Here is a 19483-nt window from a genome sequence, read left to right on the forward strand (position 1 = left end):
GGTTTCAATTTGTTTTTCATTTATTTTTATTTTTAATTTTTATGTCTCCAACATACTTATTTCTAAAGGAATGGCCTAAAAGGTGAAATAGGATACAGAAGAATGGGCTAGAAAATAAATACAAATGTAAGCTATTTTAGTAATTATACTATAACCACAAGCTCCTACATAGGTTGATGCCCTGTGCAAAACACAACAGATTCAAAACAAGGTGTTCCCTTAGCAGGGTTGAAGATTCAGCCTTTGGTATTTGAAAGAGGTTGTCCTTGTTTTGGACAGATCACTGGGTGTTTGGTACAATCCATGTTTTTAACCAAATTTAAACAGAACAATGGCCACTTGTCCTAGGTAGTTGTAGATGAAGTATTTATTTCATGCGTCACATAACTACTTAAGTTTTGTCCTAAGATGCGGTGCTAGATGGAGTTGCACTTCTTGCCCAACTTTTTCTTAAAGTGGTGTGCAACATACGTTTCTATGTTGTACTTCTCTGATGCACGAGTAGCACACTCCACCTAGTTCTGTGGCAATTCTTCCTACATGACTGTATTTTTTTCCAGATCCTTCCAGTTGCACATACTTGTCCTGTAACAGGGTCCAGTCCACTACAGTGAGCTCATGGGTAATGTGTTAATTCCATTCAGGCCACAGACTGCAGAGAAAGGCAGTTCATCACATAAACCACATGCATCTAACGAGGTTTCAATTTAATCAAAAATTAAAGAGATATCCAATAATACTGCTAAGAGCATTTTCTGTATTAAAAAACATCACATTTTTTAAGTAAGGTGTGACTATGAAAGAGTGTTTATGAACAAATTAGGCTGTTTGGGAATCGTGTATAAAATTAGTCTATTTGCACAGCATGAAGGAAGGAACGTATATTAATTTCAGTTCTAAAGAACTTCAATTGATCAGGTTACATTTTCCAGATTACACATTACATAAATACTATTGTGCCTTTATAAAGAACAAATTTCCTCAGTAGGTTACCATTAAAAGAATATTTCAGTAATGAACTCTTTTTAAATTTTTAAAAATTATCATTTATTACAATTTATTCCATTTGTATCCCAGCAATGGCACAATCCCTCTTTTCCTCCTAATCATACCCTCCTTCCCCCTTCTCCCCTATGCTCCCCTTTATTCCACTGATAGGAATGGTACTCCTCTTCTATCTAACCCTAGCGTATCAGGTCTCATCAGGACTGGCTGCATTGTCTTCCTCTGTGGCCTGGCAAGGCTGCACCCCCAAGGGGGAGGTGATCAAAGAGCCTGCCACTAAGTTCATGCCAGAGAAAGTCCCTGTTCCCCTTACTAGGGACTGCACTTGGAGACTGAGTCTATGGACTACATCTGAGCAGATGTTGTAGGTCCTCTCCATACATTTTCCTTGGTTGGGGTAACATTCTCTTCAGGGCCCCCAAGGTCAGTTATTATTATTATTATTATTATTATTATTGCCTCTATTGGTCTCCTTTTGGAGCTCTTGTCCCCTCCAGGTCTTTCTATCTCTCTTTACTTCATAAGATTGCTTGCTCTCTGCCCAAAGTTTGGCTAGGAGTCTGCCTCTGCTTTGACACCTGGATCAGTAGTCTTTAAGAGATTGTCTGTGGTAGGCTTCTGTCCTGTCCCCTGTCTTCTCCTACTTGCGACATCAATCACATTTGTCCACCTGAATGAGGATGGAGCATCTTCTTTAGGATCTTCCTTGTTGTTTAGCTTCTTTAGGAGTATCAATTTTAGTATGTGTATCCCATATTACATGGCTAATATCCACTTCTGATCAGGCATGTCACTTAAAGAGTTAGGTTTACAAAGAGAAGACTAAATTTACAAGGAGTTATTTAGACTACCAATCACAGTTTATAAATACACATTTATATGTATGTAATGTATTTTTCTGTATGTGCACATATGTATATTTATGTGTAAGTATATATTTGTGATAACAACAAAATCTTACTTCGATTACCTTTGCAGAAATGAATGAGAAGTTCAGTCTTCATTGATTCCTTCATGCTACAAAGGAGTATTCGGAGTTCGGTAGTATCTTGGTGTTGGAAACTTGCCTCACATGCATGGAGTTTTGAGTTAAATCCCTGGATTCCTCAGCCAAAGTATCTAATTCTTTTAACATTGTAAATAGGACTGCTTCACAACAAGAAGTGTTTCAGTGTTTGGGTATCAGAAAACTGAGAAATACTCTTTAGTGTAGTGAAGAAAGGATAGAAAAGTATAAACACAGATAGATGTTAAAATGATTAACATTCATAGATGGATTTCTATTCAGAATTTTCTTTTTATCCAACCACAAGAAAATAATGAGACACATATATTAGCTATAGGCTTTAGATGTTAAAAACTACTCCAAGGCATTTTGGTGGACTTGACTAAGCTATTTTTTATGTTTCTTGAATTCCACTCAAAAGAATGAAAATAGTACAAATGATATAAAAAGAATTCCATGAATTTAGAAAAGCTATTACCAATTTATAGTTTATGTTCTAGTTTTGGGTCTGTGTTATATATGTTAAGGGCAAGAAATCAGTGAAGAAAAAGAATAAGAAATCATAAAAGAAAAAAATGACTTTAAAGGAATTGTACTCCTTAGCCATAACTGGATAAACTGGCTATTCTCTTTTCTTTCAAATAGACTAGTTGTTCTGAATGAACCTAGAAGCTGAACATTCATCATTCTAAAGGAGTTCACAGAGGTGGCAGAATACTCAAGACAGTCTCTTCCCTCCATCCTATTTCGAATCAAACCTCTTAATAATATGCAGTTGACTATTGGACTGCTCAGCACACTTTTTTCTTTTATTTTAAAAACACTGTAGTTAAATGTACCCTCTTGTGTATGAAGCAACTCTTACTTTGTAGAAGCTAAAAACTTCCTTCCCCACCACCACTGGGACCCTAACAAAATTTTGACTAATGTAAATTGCAGGAAGACTTTCTATGCACTTGTGGGAAAGAAGTTGGAATTTTTTTTCCAAGAACTGTGCTAGAAAAAAAGCTTTCTTTTTACTAGGTATAACTATATAAGTGTTTCCTTACTGCTAAACATTGTCCTCTACCTTACTACCTTACTACCTTTAGCTTTCTATTGAAGCTAAGGCTTGCTCAGTTTGAAGAACTACTGTAAGAGGTGGAGAGAAGAGATGGAAGAAATTGTCCTCAGTAATATCATTGAATATCACTGTTTGATCCTGTCTTCGCTAAAGGTCTGAGTTAGCAATTTTTCTTCATTGTGGAAGACAATTGAGTTTAATTTATCATGGCATGTAAAATATTCATAACTAGTACACTCTTATAGAATGACATCTTCTATTCATTTTCTAACTGAAAACAACTCTTGACAAAGAATCATTTTATTCCTTTTATCATTTTAAAGAAGAAACCAAATTACAAATCACTGTTCTTTGTCTATTCAAGTTCAAGAAATAAATTTTTTCTCATCAAGCATTATCATTTCAGTTCTCTCAAGAAAGCATGTCACATTTAAGTTGTACTTGCTCCCTTGTTTATGATATTTCTCTCAACTATTTCTTATTAACATTGGTCATTTACAACCCCCTCACCAACTTAGATGAACATTTATCTCACGATTTTCCTTTATCATGATTTTGATCTAAACTGGGTGTGGGGTGATGGCCCAGTTAGTGAAGTACCTGCTACATAAGCATGAGGGATTGAGTTTGCATCAAGTAAATGTTCTCAGGGTAGGACCTGTAATCGCTGAGCAGTTTAGAGCAGAGATGGATGGTTCTCTTAGGATCACTGACCACACAATCTAGCCAATCCATTATTTTCCAAATCAAGATAATGAGAAACTCTGCTTCAAAAAAAAAAAGATTATGGCTATTACAAATAAAGCTTCTATGAATATAGTTCAGTAAATGTTTTTGTTGCATGGTAAAACATCCTTCAGGTATATGCCAAAAAGAGTATAACTGGATATTGAGGTAGTGATATTCCCAATTTTTTGAGAAAGTGCCAGATTGATTTCCAAAGTGCTTGTACAAGTTTATACTCCCACCGGCAATGGAGGATGGTTCCTCTTTCTCCACATCCTTTGGAGCAGGTGTTGTCACTTGAGAGTTTGATCTTAGCCATTCTGATTGGTATAAGATGGAACCTCAGAGTTGTTTTGATTTACATTTCCCTGATGACTAAGAACGTAGAACATTTCATTAAGTGCTTCTCTGCCATTCTATATTCCTCTGTTGAGAATTCTCTGCTTAGCTCTATACCCCATTTCTTAATTGGATTGTCTGGTTTGCTGGTGTCTAATTTCTTGAGTTCTTTATATATTCTGAATATTAGCCATTTATCTGATGTAGGGTCATTGAAAATCTCTTCCCAGTCTGTTGGCTGTAGTTTGGTTTGATTGATAGTGTCCTTTGCTTTACAGAAGATCTCCAGTTTCATGATGTCCCATTTATTAATTGTTGATCTTAGAGCCTGTGCTGTTGGTGTTTTCTTCAGGAAGTTGTCTGATGTGCCAATGAATTTGAAGCTCTTTCCCGCTTTTTCTTCTAACATATTTAGTGTATCTGGTTTTATGCTAAGGTCTTTGATCCAGTTGGACTTTAATTTTGTTCAGGGTGATAAATATTTTCATTTTTTCTACATGTGGACATCCAATTAGACCAGCACCATTTGTTGAAGATGCTATTTTTCTCCATTGTATGTTTTTGGCATCTCCAGAACCCACATGATGATTCACAGCCCTTTGTAACTACAATTCCAGATCACCCTATTCCTCTTTTATTTTTTGTGGGCTTCTGCCTGTAAAAAGTGCACATACTCAGCCACACTCATATACATAAAGTAAAATAAATATTTAAAATAAATAAATATAGAATATCAGAGAGAAATCAGATAATTCTCTTTGTCTAGTAGAGAGAGAGAAAAGGTACAATGACATTATGTTTGGATGATGGAAGAGAGTAAGATTGGAGGATGAAAGTGTAAGAGTTTCTATTGCATAGGAAATAAATCATTATTTAAATAAGTACTTCTATCTAAAACTTGAATTCCCTTTTGGTTACCCATGAGATAAAATAGAATTACTTACAAATGGACTCTGCTTTACCAACTACCTTAAAGATTTTAAGGAAAAGGACTATGTCTCTCAATATCGAAAATGCAAACGTATGATCTGAATGTGAAGATTCTCAATTTGTCCCATTTTGCTATAAGTAATCAAAAGACAGCATCTTTAGTATAGTTGAAAATTTCAGCCAGAGAAAATAGAAGAGCCCATGATAGATTAGGAACAAACAGCACTTCCATCAATTGTGTCCTTAACGCAATGCCAGTGGGTCCTTTGAGGTCCAGAAGAGTCTTGAAGGTCCTAGGGGCTTATCACTTTCTTTGTTAATGGTATAATGCATTAATGCACATTTCTGTCCCAAATGCATAATGTGTAGTGTTTAGAGAGATTATTATTATATTTCATTAAGGGCAATTTTCTCTCATGTCAAAAGGGGCTCCATTATTCTCACAACTCAGAGTTGTTTCTTTTCTCAATGGAATCAGAGCTAGTGGGATAAGTGTTCTAGAATTTGTCCTTTCCAGTAAATACAACATATTAAGAGAAAGGTGAAGTTTCTCTGTTTTAAAAAGAGCTAATGCTTATTCATGTAAATGCATCCCTGGAAGAAAACTGGAATTGAGGCTATAACATGATTGCACAATTATATATTTGGATTTTGTGCAACTTGGTCCTAAGAAAGGTATTATTTTGAAATAACTTGTAGGCCTAAATACTGGAGGAAATAAAGTATTTGCTTTTCACAGACTCACACTTTATCACCTGATCTCTTCCTTACCTTTGCAAAGATTCAGAGGAAAATATTGGAATATTTCACATAGACAGTGTGCTTTATGTACAACATTAGGCATTTATGTGATAAATAAGGAACTTTCTGCCTATGGTAGATTACAAACAGTTCAAACTTAATGAAAAGTGTATGCTAAGTACTTCCTTTTCGTAGTCCTATGTGTGGATCTTTGTGAAATACTTGTAGTTCTTCACTTCTTGCTCCTTCATCACTGCTCCCTGGTTGGGTGATGAGCCAGCCCACAGAGGAAGAGGATCCAGGCAGTCCTGACAGGACCTGACAGGCTACAGTCGGACAGTAAGGGAGGAAGACTTCCCCTATCAGTGGAGCAGGGAAGAGGGATAGGGGAGGAAAAGGAATGGAGGGTGGGACCAGGAGAAGATGAGGGAGGGTTCTACAACTGGGATACAAAGTGAATTGTAAATAATAATGATAATAATAATAGAAAAAAGAGAGGTCAAATAATGTAAATGAAGTTATTGACAAAGCAGACAATGCTAGGAATTATTCCCACGTATTTTTGCCTTTATAATATGTTAATTTTATGCTCTTATTCTGCAAAAATTGATAAATAATGACTTTGTCAGCCCCCAAAATACTTATAATCACTTCTTGATCTTTAGCCACTACATAATATGTTTCTGGAGCAGATAGCGAAAATAACGCAGGCTCTAGAAGTGAGTGAGATCTAAGAAACCTGGAAGAATTTTCTTGGTAGGCCAAGTGCAATCAAACATTTGGACACGTCTGGTCTGCTGTGCTCCTTTGGATGCAGATGTAGTGAACCGCATGCAGATCTGCCTCATCCAAGTGACCCCTTCCAGAAAGGCACGATTTATGACCAGTGTGAAATGGAGAGTCCTCATGCATTCCCTTCTTTTTCTTCAACCCCTATACTGCTTTCAAGATTAAAAAGATGAAACTTCAAAGGGCAGAGAAAGAAATCGGTGAAACAACACCCTTCACAATAGCCAATAACAACATAAAGTACCTTGGTATGACTCTAACCAAGCAAGTGAAAGACCTGTGTGAAAAAAAAAAAAAACAGCAAGTCTCTGAAGAAAGAAAGTGAGGAAGATATCAGAAGATGGAAAAGATCTCCGGTGCTCATGGATCGGTATATTAACATAGTGAAAATGGCCATCCTGCCTGCCAAAAGCAATCTACAGATTCAATGCAATTCCCATCAAAATACCAAAACAAATCTTTGTAGAACTTGAAAGAACAATTTTTAATTTCATATAAAATAACAAAAAAACAAGAATTGCTAAAACAATCCTGTACAACAACAGATTGTGTGGTGGTAGCGCCATCTCTGATCTCAAGCTGTACTAGAGAGCAATAGTAATGAAAACTGCATGGTATTGGTGGATCAGTGGAATCAAATAGAAGACCCAGAAATAAACCCACACACCTATGGATACTTTATTTTTGACAAAGAAGCCAAAACCATACAATGGAAAAAAGATAACATCTTCAACAAATGGTGCTTGTCTAACTGGATGTCTACATATAGTAAAATGCAAATAGACCCATATTTATCACCCGGCACAAAACTAAAGTCCAAGCAGATCAAAGACCTCAACATAAAATCAGACACACTACACCTGTTAGAAGAAAAAATTGGGAAAGAGCCTTGAACTCCCTGCACAGGAGACAACTTCCTGACAAAGTACCAACAGCACAGGCTCTAAGATCAACAATCAATAAATGGGGCCTCATGAAAGGCTTCAGTAACACAAAGGACACTGTCATCAGAACAAAACAACAGCTTACAGACTGGAAAAGGATCTTCACCAACCCTAACTCTGACAATGGGTTAATATCCAGAATATATAAAGAACTCAAGAAGTTAGACAGCAACAAACCAATTAAAAAATGGGGTACAGAGCTAAACAGAGAACTCTCAATAGAGGAATATTGAATGGCAGACAAATGCCTAAATAAATGTTCAGTGTCCTTAGTCATCAGGGGAATAAAAATCAAAATGACCCTGAGATTTCACCTTACATCCATCAGAATGGCTAAGATAAAAAACTCAAATGACAACACATGCTGGAGAGGTTGTGGAGAAAGGGGAACCCTCCTCCATTGCTGGTGGGAATGTAAGCTTGTACACGACTTTGGAAATCAATGTGGGCTTTCTCAGACAATTAGTAATACTACTTCCTCAAGATCCAGCTATACCACTCCTAGGCATATATCCAAAAGATGCTCAAGTATACAACAACATTTGCTCAAACATGTTTGTAGCAGCTTCATTCATAATAGCCAGAATCTTAAAATAAACCCGATGTCCCCTCAGCTGAGGAATGGATACAGAAATTGTGGTACACTTACACAATGGAATACTAGTCAATTAAAACAAGGAAATCTAAGTGAGGATTGATCATCTTACTCCAGGTCCTCTTTCTTGTTTATCTTCTTCAGATTTACAGATTTCAGTATTTTTATTCTATCTTATAGGTCTAGTACCGACTTATAAGTGTGTATATACTGTGTGTCTTTCTCCTTCTAGGATACCTCACTCAGAATGATCTTTTGTAGATCCCACCATTTGCCTGCAAATTTCATGATTTCCCTGTTTTTAATTGCTGAGTAGTATTCCATTGTGTAAAGGTACCACAATTTCTGTATCCATTCCTCTGTTGATGGACATCTGGGTTGTTTCCAGGTTCTGGCTATTACGAATAAACCTGCCACAAACATGGTTGAGCAAATGTCCTTGTTGTGTACTTGAGCATCTTTTAGATATTTGTCTAGGAGTTGTATAGCTGGATCTTGAGGAAGCACTATTCCTAATTGTCTGAGAAAGTGACAGATTGATTTCCAAAGTGGTTGTAACAGTTTACATTCCCACCAGCAATGGAGGAACATTCCCTTTTCTCCACAACCTCTCCAGCATGTGTTGTCACTTGAGTTTTTGATCTTAGATATTCTGATGGGTGGAAGGTGAAATCTCAGAGTCATTTTGATTTGCATCTTTCTGATAGCTAAGGACATTGAACATCTCCTTAAGTGTTTCTCTGCCATTCTATATTCTTCTACAGAGAGTTCTGTTTAGCTTCATACCCCCTTTTAAATTGGATTGCTTGATTTATTGCTTTTTAACTTCTTCAGTTCTTTATATATTCTGGATATCAGCCCTCTGTCAGATGTTGGGTTGGTGAAGATCCTTTCCCAGTCTGTAGACTGTCGTTTTGTTTTACAGTGTCCTTTGCTTTACAGAATCTTTTCAGTTTCATGAGGTCCCATCTATGGATTATTGTTCTTGGAGCCTGTGCTGTCGGTGTTTTGTTCAGGAAGTTGTCTCCTGTGCCAATGAGTTCTTTTTCTTCTAACTGATTGTATCTGGTTTTATGTTGAGGTCTTTGATCCACTGGCACTTTAGTTTTGTGCAAGGTGATAAATATGTGGATCTATTTTCATTTTTCTTCCTGTAGACATCCAGGTAGAGAAGCACCATTTGTTGAAGATGCTGTCCTTTTTCCATTGAATGATTTTGGCTTCTTTGTCAAAAACCAAGTGTTCATAGTGTGTGGGTTTATTTCTGGGTCTTCTACTCGGTTCCATTGATCCACCTTTCTGCTTCTATGCAAATACCATGCCGTTTTTATTACTATTGCTCTGTAATATAGCTTAGGATCAGGGACAGGATAGGACAGGACAGGATCCTCCCACATAGGACCTCTGAAAGACTCTACCTAGCAGTGTATCAAAGCAGATGCTGCAACTCATAACTAAACTTTTGGCAGAGTGCAGGGAATCATATAAAAGAAGGGGGAGGTAGTATGACCTGGAGTTATTATGACATGGAGAGGATAGGAGCTCCAAAAGGCCCAAATATATCAGGGCACTGGGGTCTTTTCAGATTGTTTCTCCAAAAAAGGACTATGTATGGATATAACCTAGAACTTCTACCTGGATGTAGCCCATGGTAGCTCAGTATCCAAGTGGGAACCCTAGTAAGGGGAACAGGGACTATTTCTGACATGAACTCAATGGCTGGCTCTTTGAGTTACCCCCACCTCCCCGAGGGAGGAGGAGCCTTGTTAGGCCACAGAGGAGAACTTGGCAGCCAGTCCTGAAGATACCTGATAAGCTAGGGTCAGATGGAAGGGGTAGAGGACCTCCCCTATCAGTGGACTTGGAAAGAAGCAGGGAGGAGATGAGGGAGGAAGGGTGGGATTGAGAGGGAAAGAGGGAGTGGGCTACAGCTGGGATACAAAGTGAATAAACTGTAATAAATAAATAAATAAATAAATAAATAAATAAATTTTTAAAAATGGTAAAAGAGAGATGAGCCTTTAGACACAGGAATTATTTAGGGACTAATAAGGAATATTGTCATAAATTCTTGCAATAAAAATGTGTAAATATAGAAAACAACTAAATGTTCAAACAAGTTAAATAATTTCCTAATTACAATGTTAGTGATGCTCCTTAGTATTCACATATATGCATGCAGTCAGAGCTGTTCTTTTACTCATTGAAAACACTGGAATTACTATGCTTATTTATGAGGAACTTTGAATGCTGTCTTTAACATGAGGTCTGAAGGGGACAACAGAGGTGACTTCAGGAAGTGGTCAGGAAACATTCCATAAGGTCAAATAGTTACTGAGAAGGAGGCTGAGATCAGAAAACAGAAAGACAGAAAGTGAGAGGATGATAAGGAAGGGTTTTCGAGAGAGTCTGTTAGCAGAAAGAAATTAAAATAAATCATTAGGTTCCCAGGGTGATGATAAAGAGATCAGATAAATGCTCCTCTGTGGCTTATGAAAATATCTCCTTCCTTCAGAAATATGCCGGGCTCTTAAATCTACTGACATTTGTCTTGTGAAGATCTCTATAGCAACAAATTTTTCATTAAACCTAATTTGAAGATACAAAAAGTTTTGGATTATGATTTCTCAAGGACAAAAGTGATATCGTTCACAGTTATACATCCCATTCCTAACACAGTGTGGAGCACACAGGGAATATTCAATGTGTGTTCAGTAATCGATACCTGTGTAACATAATTACATTTAAATAAATGTTTAAAATTGAAATTGTAATTATAATTAAAATTTAATACTAAGAAATTCTTTCAAATTCCATTTTCCCCCGGTCTTGGCTAATTTGTACAAGATTGATTTATTATACTTTGAAACTATTTTCAATGATAATCATAATTAAAATTAGTTTTACAGATGGGTCGTATTTTTTCAGAAATCATTTTTAACTCCAATCTTCTTATGCTTTCATGGCATAAAGGGCTTGAGTCTGGATTCATATTTCTGAGTTTCTACTTCTGACTCATTGCTTCCTATGTCATCTTGAGCAAGCTGTTTAGCTTTTCAGAGGCTTGACTGGAAATCAAACAACCTAGAATTAGTACTGTTATATAAGATACACGGTACAGGAGAAGATATATAAATGTTGACTCTTCCCTTTCCTGCTGGCATTTGAAAGAGTAGACATTGAGCTAGGAATGTCCTGAATTAGGATGTTGCTTCTGGCTTAATGTGCCTTAAAGTTTTTCTTTTTGAGAATTTCATACATCCATAAAATGAAATATGATTGTGACCATAGCCACTTTGCCCCTACAACAATTCCCCATATCATGACCCTTCCCAACTTTATTTTTAAAAATAACTCATCAAATCCAGTTAGGGCTACCCATACGCACAATGATGTGGGGGACATTTACAGGGGCATAGGAAATGAAACAGTGACCACACACTCAATAAGTCATGATTCTTACCCTCCAGCAGCTACTCCCTGTAAATAGCTCCTCAATATTGGGTGGAACCTTGAAATCATCCACTCACTCCATTTTTCCTGGGATTTTGACTGGCTTGTTCTTATGTAGGTTTTGTTCAGATAACCAGAGCTCCTCTGAGTTCATGATTATTACAGCAATGTCCATGTCATATCTAGCCACTAGTATTTCAGAGTAGTTCTTCCTGTCCACCAGCATTCTTACCTACCCTCTGGGTTTTTGCTTTCTTATTTTCTTCTCCCATATGATGTTTCCTGAGTCTTTCGATTGCTGGGTTATTATAGATATCCAGTTTACGGATAAGCACTATATGATTTTTTTAAACTATTTAGTTAGAATTTGCTACATTTCCCTAGTATTTCCTTGAGGATGCATCCTAATCATTTTTTTCCATTTTGGTTTTTTTGAGATAGGGTTTTCCTGTGTAGCCTCGGCTATTCTGGATTCGCTTTGTAGACCAGGCTGGCCTTGAACCCACAAGAGTTCGAGCTGCCTCTGCCTCCCTGAGTGCTGGGGATTAATAATGTGTGCTACCATGTCCAGCTCCTAAACATATTTTTAACTTACTTTGTTTCAATTGCTCAAATTCTATTATGAACGCAGGTGCCTGTGAACACACATTAAGAGGACTGAGGAGGATTACCTGTCTCTTTCTCTGTCCCTGTCCACCTTCCTGCCACCAGACAAGGTCACTAAGCAAACTCAAGATTCCTGCTTTGGATAGGCTAGTGGGCAAGCTGGTCATCAAGACCTCAAGATCTGCCTGTGTCTGTCCCCCAATGCTGGGGCAATAGGAAAATATGGCTGTGTCTGTCATTTTATATGTAGGAGCTAGGGATTTGAACTCAGTTTCTCATCCTTCTCACAGGAAGGATTCTTACCCAACCCTTGTCTCCTGAACGTTAAGAGTTCCTATGTATCCTGCATTCTCTTTCAGAGGGTGACTTCTTTTTCTGATTAGCAATCATATTTTAAAAGCCAGTCATCACTGTATGTAACTTACTGGTCAAGCTTCCCTAGCATATGTGAGTCCCTAGGTTCAATTCAGAGCATTACCCTGGCCAAGAAGAATGAAGCCAATTATGAATCAGAATGACAATATAGTGACACATAAAATAGAGAAGATATGGATATAATTACCACCTAATTTGATATTTATGATGAAGACATGATTACTTGATATATGTTCCAGTAATCAGAACACCTTACAGTTCCACATTTTGGAAAACCTTTGTTATGTTCAGTTTCCCCATCATATGTAACAGTGACAAACCCTCAGTAATTGTATTTCAAATGCTTTAAATAACAATACTTAGAATTATCCTAATATCCTGTGATTAATTTTTCTTTCTGAGTCAGGTTTGTTTGCTGTCTATTAGATGTACAGAACAGAAAGCAGATTTTTCACTAATTGTCTTGGACCTGAATCTCACTAAGGTGAAAACTGAAGTTTTAGAAAGCCATCATATTATAATTAACTTCATTTTTCATTTATATGTCGTTAATGATCCTGTTAATTATTCTTCCTCTTTGTACAGAATGATTTTCCAATTCAAAATTAAAATTCATCACTTTAATGTAGAGAAGCACATTTTCTGTGATTTGCTTGTTAGGATTCGAGAAACTGAATCCTCTGTACACTTCCTAGAAGTCACTCTCCTCTTTATTCTAGCTTTGATCTCAACACATTTTAAAGATGGAAGGCAGCATGTTTAAAAAGTATGTATTCCTGGGGGGGATGGTCTTCATTTATAACTGTGCTGATCCTCCTTAACCAAAATGTGCCTCTCCGTTTATACAGTAACAGTTCGATACTTTATAATGAAGACCCTGCTAGTTCCTTGGTGTTGTCTGTCAGCCATGCTTAATTTAAAACAGCCAGCCCCAACAATACTGCAGTATCTCTACTCTGTGTGTCTTTTCATCCCTTTTTAAAATATGTCATTTTAGCTCTGTCTGGCCAAGGTCTGACTGCTCTAATAAGAAAAACAAGTGCTGTTAGATTCCTCTCTGGTATGTGAACTTATAGTTAATGTTCTTTTATGTTATTTAATTTGTAATCATGTGTAATATAATTTACATATTAAATTCATGATGTAACTTATTCAATTAATTATATAATATATAATAACTAAAACAGTGTTGTTAGGGTAGAATAATGTAGTTGAAATGAAGAAATAAGGAGGCTGGAAGATAACAAAATCAAAATTAAGAAATAGGACTCTGGTGGCAACTTGTGAAATTTTTAAAATTTTAGGGGAACTTTTACTAATGTTGAGATCGATGGGTTTATCTTAGCATCTCCCTAGACAAAGTCCAACTGAGAAGTTATTGAAGCCCACTGCCCTGCAAAGGAATAAAGTGAAATGTAACTTATGAATTAAATACAGTCTTTACTCTTTGGTTACTTGCTTTACTGTGTATCAAGTGAAATTGTAGCAGTTTACATTGTTAACAGATGCACATCAGATATACAATAGATGCTAATCAAAAGGAAAAGTTGTAGCTAAATGCAGTTAAAAAAAGAACAATCAACAAAGTTGTTTTTTTTTTAAGTAGAATGTCTTATATTCTAGTCATGAAATAATATTCCAAAAAATGTTTCATGTGCATTTGTCCATAGTAAAACAATAAATATTACATTCTGGTAGAATTTAATAGATATGTTGGTATTTTAATTCAATCTCTGTCAAGGGAAAATATGTACAATTTTATTTCATTAAAATATATTAATATTATTAACATAATTTCGATTGATGCAGTAAAAACCCAAATAGTGTCATTAGCAAAACAACCATATAGGTTTGTCTGGCATTCATCTGTATTATGTTTATTCACATGTTTCTTTTAAAAAAAATGTTTTATAATTACAGTTCATTTACTTTGTATCCCAGGTGTAGCCCACCCCTTCATGTGTTCCCAATCCCACCCTCCCTCCCTCTTCTCCAGTCTCTCTTCCTCTCCCCAAGTTCACTGATAGGGGAGGTCCTTCTCCCCTTCCCTCTAATCCTAGCCTATCAGGTCCTATCAGGACTCGCTGCAATGTCTTCCTCTGTGGCCTGGTAAGGCTGCTCCCCCCTCAGGGGGAAGTGAATCTTATTTCTTTGCTGCTAGAGTGCACATGCGTCTTGTGGTATGATATGTATCATCCTGATTTTCAGGTTTTCTATTTGCTTAACTTGAATTCACGATGCTATATTCTTTCAAATCTGGGTTGTCTTATTTCACTAGCATTGGCCTCAGTGGAGACTGTGAAATTCCTACAACAGTGACTAATCTATTACAACAGGCTAAGAAAGAAAGAAAAACAAGCAGCTACACCGAGAAACACAGAGAGCCAAATATTCAGCAAGGGGAAAGTGACTATGGCATAGGAGTTTCTGCACCTTCCCAGACAGTGTACGCACAGACTCTCAGCAGCATTATCATCTCTCATGCCTAATTAAACCCTTCTCTTCCAGCAGTAACTAGGAGAGAAATGGCCTCAACCAAAAAGCTTAATTGCTTCTCTGTCCCAGGAAAAGTCTGAGCCAGAAGCTTAGAGATAAGGAAATTCTGCTCTAGGCTCTCCTTTCTCATCAGCATGTTAAGTGTTGCTTTGTGTTCTCAAAGGTGAATGGTGAAAAAGGTTTAGGATGCCTTGGAGAGGGAGCCAGTCTGAAGCTGGGTGTTCTGTCCCTTCCTGACAAACTTCCTTCATGTTTGCTTTCATCAGCTAGATTGAATGGCTAAACATCAATCATGCATTCACTCAAATACAAATACTAAAGCATATTCTAAAGTAAAATATAAAATGGATTCGGACCCATTCAGTGTCTCCAATTATCTACTCCAGTGCTTTCATCCATTAGTGTGGATAATAGAGAATTGACTGAAAAATGCTTTCTATTCAGGAATGATGACTTAGGCTTTCCATCCACAGAAGTGACTATTGCAGTTACTGAATGTGTTGAATGGCACCATAAATCCTTGCTGAATATAGGTAGGAATAAATAATAACTTTCTGAAGTATTGAATGACTTGGGAAAAGAGAATTAAGTAGTGCAATTATTCAAAACTGAAATTTTAAGAAAAAAATCGATCCCAAGGCTTGTATCATTAAACAAGCATAAGAATTTTCTAAACAATGGTTGTCAAGCCACTACAACTGGACTTAGCTTCTAAATATTTATGAAACATTTTCTAAGAAAGCACGATCTATACACACATAAAAATTAAAAACAGATTTTGCTTGAGAGAACATTTATAGCATATCTCAAAGGGGCATCTTTTTAGTGAGAGCTATAAACTGCGTGTGGAGATTCTGTGACCTAAAAGCCACAGCAATTAAATACTTCTTAGGGACACAGGCTGTGTGACCAAAGCCTATACCCTGGCCATATGCACACTATATTTCAATATTAATATTCTAATAAAAAACACAAGCAAAATAAAGTGACATATTAGCTATAGTTTTAATTATGCTTTTCCTATCCCTAGCTCTCTTTCCTTCTCATGTGCTGCTGGAAGAAAATATTGCAAAGACTAAGACACGGTACAGTGTATAACACTAACACAAGTGAGAGCAGTTCTTCTACACTTCTAGGTTAAGGTGGGAAAGTCAATGAAATTATGTCATAAATATATTGTAAGAATAAAAACCCTCTAAGGATGGCAGGCTAAGGATTGCTTTTGCGAGGGATGGTGAAAAAGAGAGGCAGGACAAGGAAACAGTTTTTGTCTCAAAGTGAGACATAGAGCCAAAGCTTCAGAAATCCACAAAAGAGCGAGAAGACACTGGAGAATGGCAGAAGCAAAAACAGGGAAAATAAAGAAGCAGCAGAAGACTTGCTCTAACATGGAGCTCCTTGGGAGATAGTGGGGTCTCAGAAGCCTCTTCCAACAGGAAGGGCAGAAGAGAGCCTTCACTCACACTTAACACAGCCCACAGCCCTCACAACTTCAAATTCAACTGAAGGTTCTGACGAGACAATGATTCCTCTGGAGAACTGGTCAGCAGTAGAGAGAATCCTATTTTTCCACAGTAGGGGAATTGGGTGGGGGTCAGTGGCTACGTAACGTCTTCGAGGAATCTATTGATAAAACTGAGCTACTCTATGTGTCGAAGATCAGGGATACTTCAGTTTGCCCTGTCATAGCTCTGAATAAAGGAAGGTTCAGAAAGGCAGTTGTGAGAGCAGAAAGTCATAACCTGGACATGTTGTAGGTATCAGGATCATCAGTGAAGAAAATACTATTTTGTCACTGTAGAGGACTTGGGAGTGGGGACAGTGGCTGGGCACCACTTTAGGAAAGAACTGAGCTACCCTAGGGATCTGAGACCAGGTAACATCCATAGGTTGTGTAGCCTCAGTTTGTCCTGTCACAGTTCCTGGATAAAGGAAGGTTCAGAAGGGTAGCTTTGAGGAGCAGGACATGGCCTGGACAAATGTTGTAGGTGTTGTGATGCTTACACAGGGTGGAAAGGGCATAAGAGGAAATAGCTCTATCCTCAGCAGTCTTTACATCTGAGAGTTACTGTACATTTTGATAGCACTGAGTTCAAGTGCAACAGGTGAATCCAATTCTGGAGTCACCTATCTGGCTTTGACAGCTGCTGAATCAGAGAACTCTAAAGTTCTAGAGGTGTTCATGGCATTTAGATTGTCTTCTTTTTAGCAAGGTGATTAATACTCAAGATGCCTTTATACAGTAGAGATTATATCCTCTCCCTTATCTATCTCAGTGCTGTGATTGCTTCCAATTCCTAGAAAACTGGGTAGAACACCTTAGCTACAATAACTACTCTTAGGGCCATGGTTTAAAAGTCTTTGATGAGTGAATAACTTTGTCTAGCACTCTGAATGTACAGATAAAAGTGGCTAGCAAAGACCCTTGACAATGACGACAGCTATAAAGACAGATAAGGTGAACATCAGAAACATGTCCAATATTGATTCAGCAAGAGTTCAAAATGCAAGAATAGTAAGAATTCTCAAGTTCTTTAGGTCTGTGGATTTTACTCTGATTATCCTGTATTATATGATTAATATACTCTTATAAGTGAGTATACACTATGCATGGCTTTCTGATTCTTGCTTATCTCACTCAGGATGAGCTTTACTAGTTCCATCCATTCACCTGCAAATTTCATGATTTTCTTGTTTTTAACAGCTGAGTAGTTTTCCATTGTGTAAATGTACAATTTCTTTATCCATTCTTCAGCTGAGGGATATCTAGGTTGTTTCCAGATTATGGTTATTATGAATAAAGCGGCTATGAACATAGTTGAGCAAACGTACTTGCTGTATGGTAGAACATCCTTTGGGTATATGCCCAGGAGTGGTATATATGGGTTGGGGTATCACTATTCCCAACTTTCTAAGAAAATACCAGATTGATTTTCAAAGTGTTTGTACAAGTTTGCATTTCCACCAGCAATGGAGGAGGGTTCCCCTTTCTCCACATCCTCTCCAGCATGTGTTGTCATTTGAGATTTTGATCTTAAATATTTTGATGGGTGTGAGATAGAATCTCAGAGTCATTTGACTTGCATTTGACTAAGGATGTTGAGCATTTCTTTAAGTGTTTCTCTGCTGTTTGATATTCCTCTGTTGAGAATTCTCTGTTTAGCTCTGTATCCGATTTTTAAATTGGATTATCTGGTTTGTTGGTGTTTAGTTTCCTGAGTTCTTTATATATTCTGGATATCAGCCCTCTGTCACATGTAGGGTTGGTGAAGATCTTTTCCCAGTCTGTAGCTGTCATTTTGTTCTATTGACAGTGTCCTTTGAGTTACAGAAGTTCTCCAGTTTCATGAGGTCCCGTTGGTTGATTATTGATCTTAGAGCCTGAGATGTTGGTGTTCTGTTCAGGAAGTTGTCTCCTGTGCCAATTAGTTCAAGGTACTTTACCACTTTTTATTCTAACATATTTAGTGTGTCTGGATTTATGTTGAGGTCTTTGATCCACTTGGATTTTACTTTTGTGCATGATGATAAATAGGAGGACCCTAGGGAGAATGCTTAATTCTCATTCATAAGAGCAAATAGAATAGACACCGGAAGCAATTTAAGAGTGGGATCAGGATGGGAGCCTACCATAAATGTCCTCTGAAAGACTCTACCCAGCAGTGGATCAAAGCAGATGCTGAGACTCATCGCCAAACTTTGGGCAGAGTGTGTAGGTATAGACTGACCAGGGGACAGGAATGCCACAAGGAGACCAACAAAGCGAACAAATTTGGGCCCAGGGGGCTGCAGACACTGAGGCACCAACCACAGACCATGCATGGAGAGGGCTAAGACCCCTTGCTCATATGTAGGCTATTGGCAGCTCAGTCTCCATTTTGGTTCCCTAGTAAGTGGAGCAGGCGATTTTTCTGACATAGACTCTGTTGCCAGCTTTTTCATCACTTCCCTCTGGTGGGGCAGCCTTGCCAGGCCACAGAGGATCCAAGCCATCATGAAGGAGGGGGCCACAATCAGGATCTAAAAGTGAATAAATCATAAAAAATTTAAAAATGTAAAAAAAAAAAGAGAATTCAACTGAACCTCTCCCATGCATATAACTGTCAGTTCACGATTTTTGAAACTTAGAAAGCTGTTTCAACAATTCAACCCTTTGTTTCTTTTTCATCCATATGATTCCTTTCTATTTCTTTCATAGTCAGTAGGAGCTTGCTCTATTGTATATTTTATTTGTTTAGTTCTTATCACACTTCAACAATTCATTTCATTTTTATGTATATTTTTTCATTTGTGAGAAATATTTTTACTATTCGATAATTTCTCTCTCCATATCTTATGTTCTAAATTTCCTCCTTTGCACTACATTTATTAGAATCTTGACAATCTGATTTAAAGGTATATATTCTTGTGTTTTA

The 19483-nt window shown here is 37.3% G+C and overlaps 1 pseudogene; it reads right to left on the reverse strand.

Annotated features, from left to right (window-relative positions):
- Positions 1-309: 309 nt before the first annotated feature.
- LOC110562091 (dynein light chain 1, cytoplasmic-like) lies at positions 310-578 on the reverse strand (annotated as a pseudogene).
- Positions 579-19483: the final 18905 nt, after the last annotated feature.

Source organism: Meriones unguiculatus, chromosome 4 (assembly GCF_030254825.1).
Source record: "Meriones unguiculatus strain TT.TT164.6M chromosome 4, Bangor_MerUng_6.1, whole genome shotgun sequence".
Lineage (NCBI taxonomy): Eukaryota > Metazoa > Chordata > Mammalia > Rodentia > Muridae > Meriones > Meriones unguiculatus.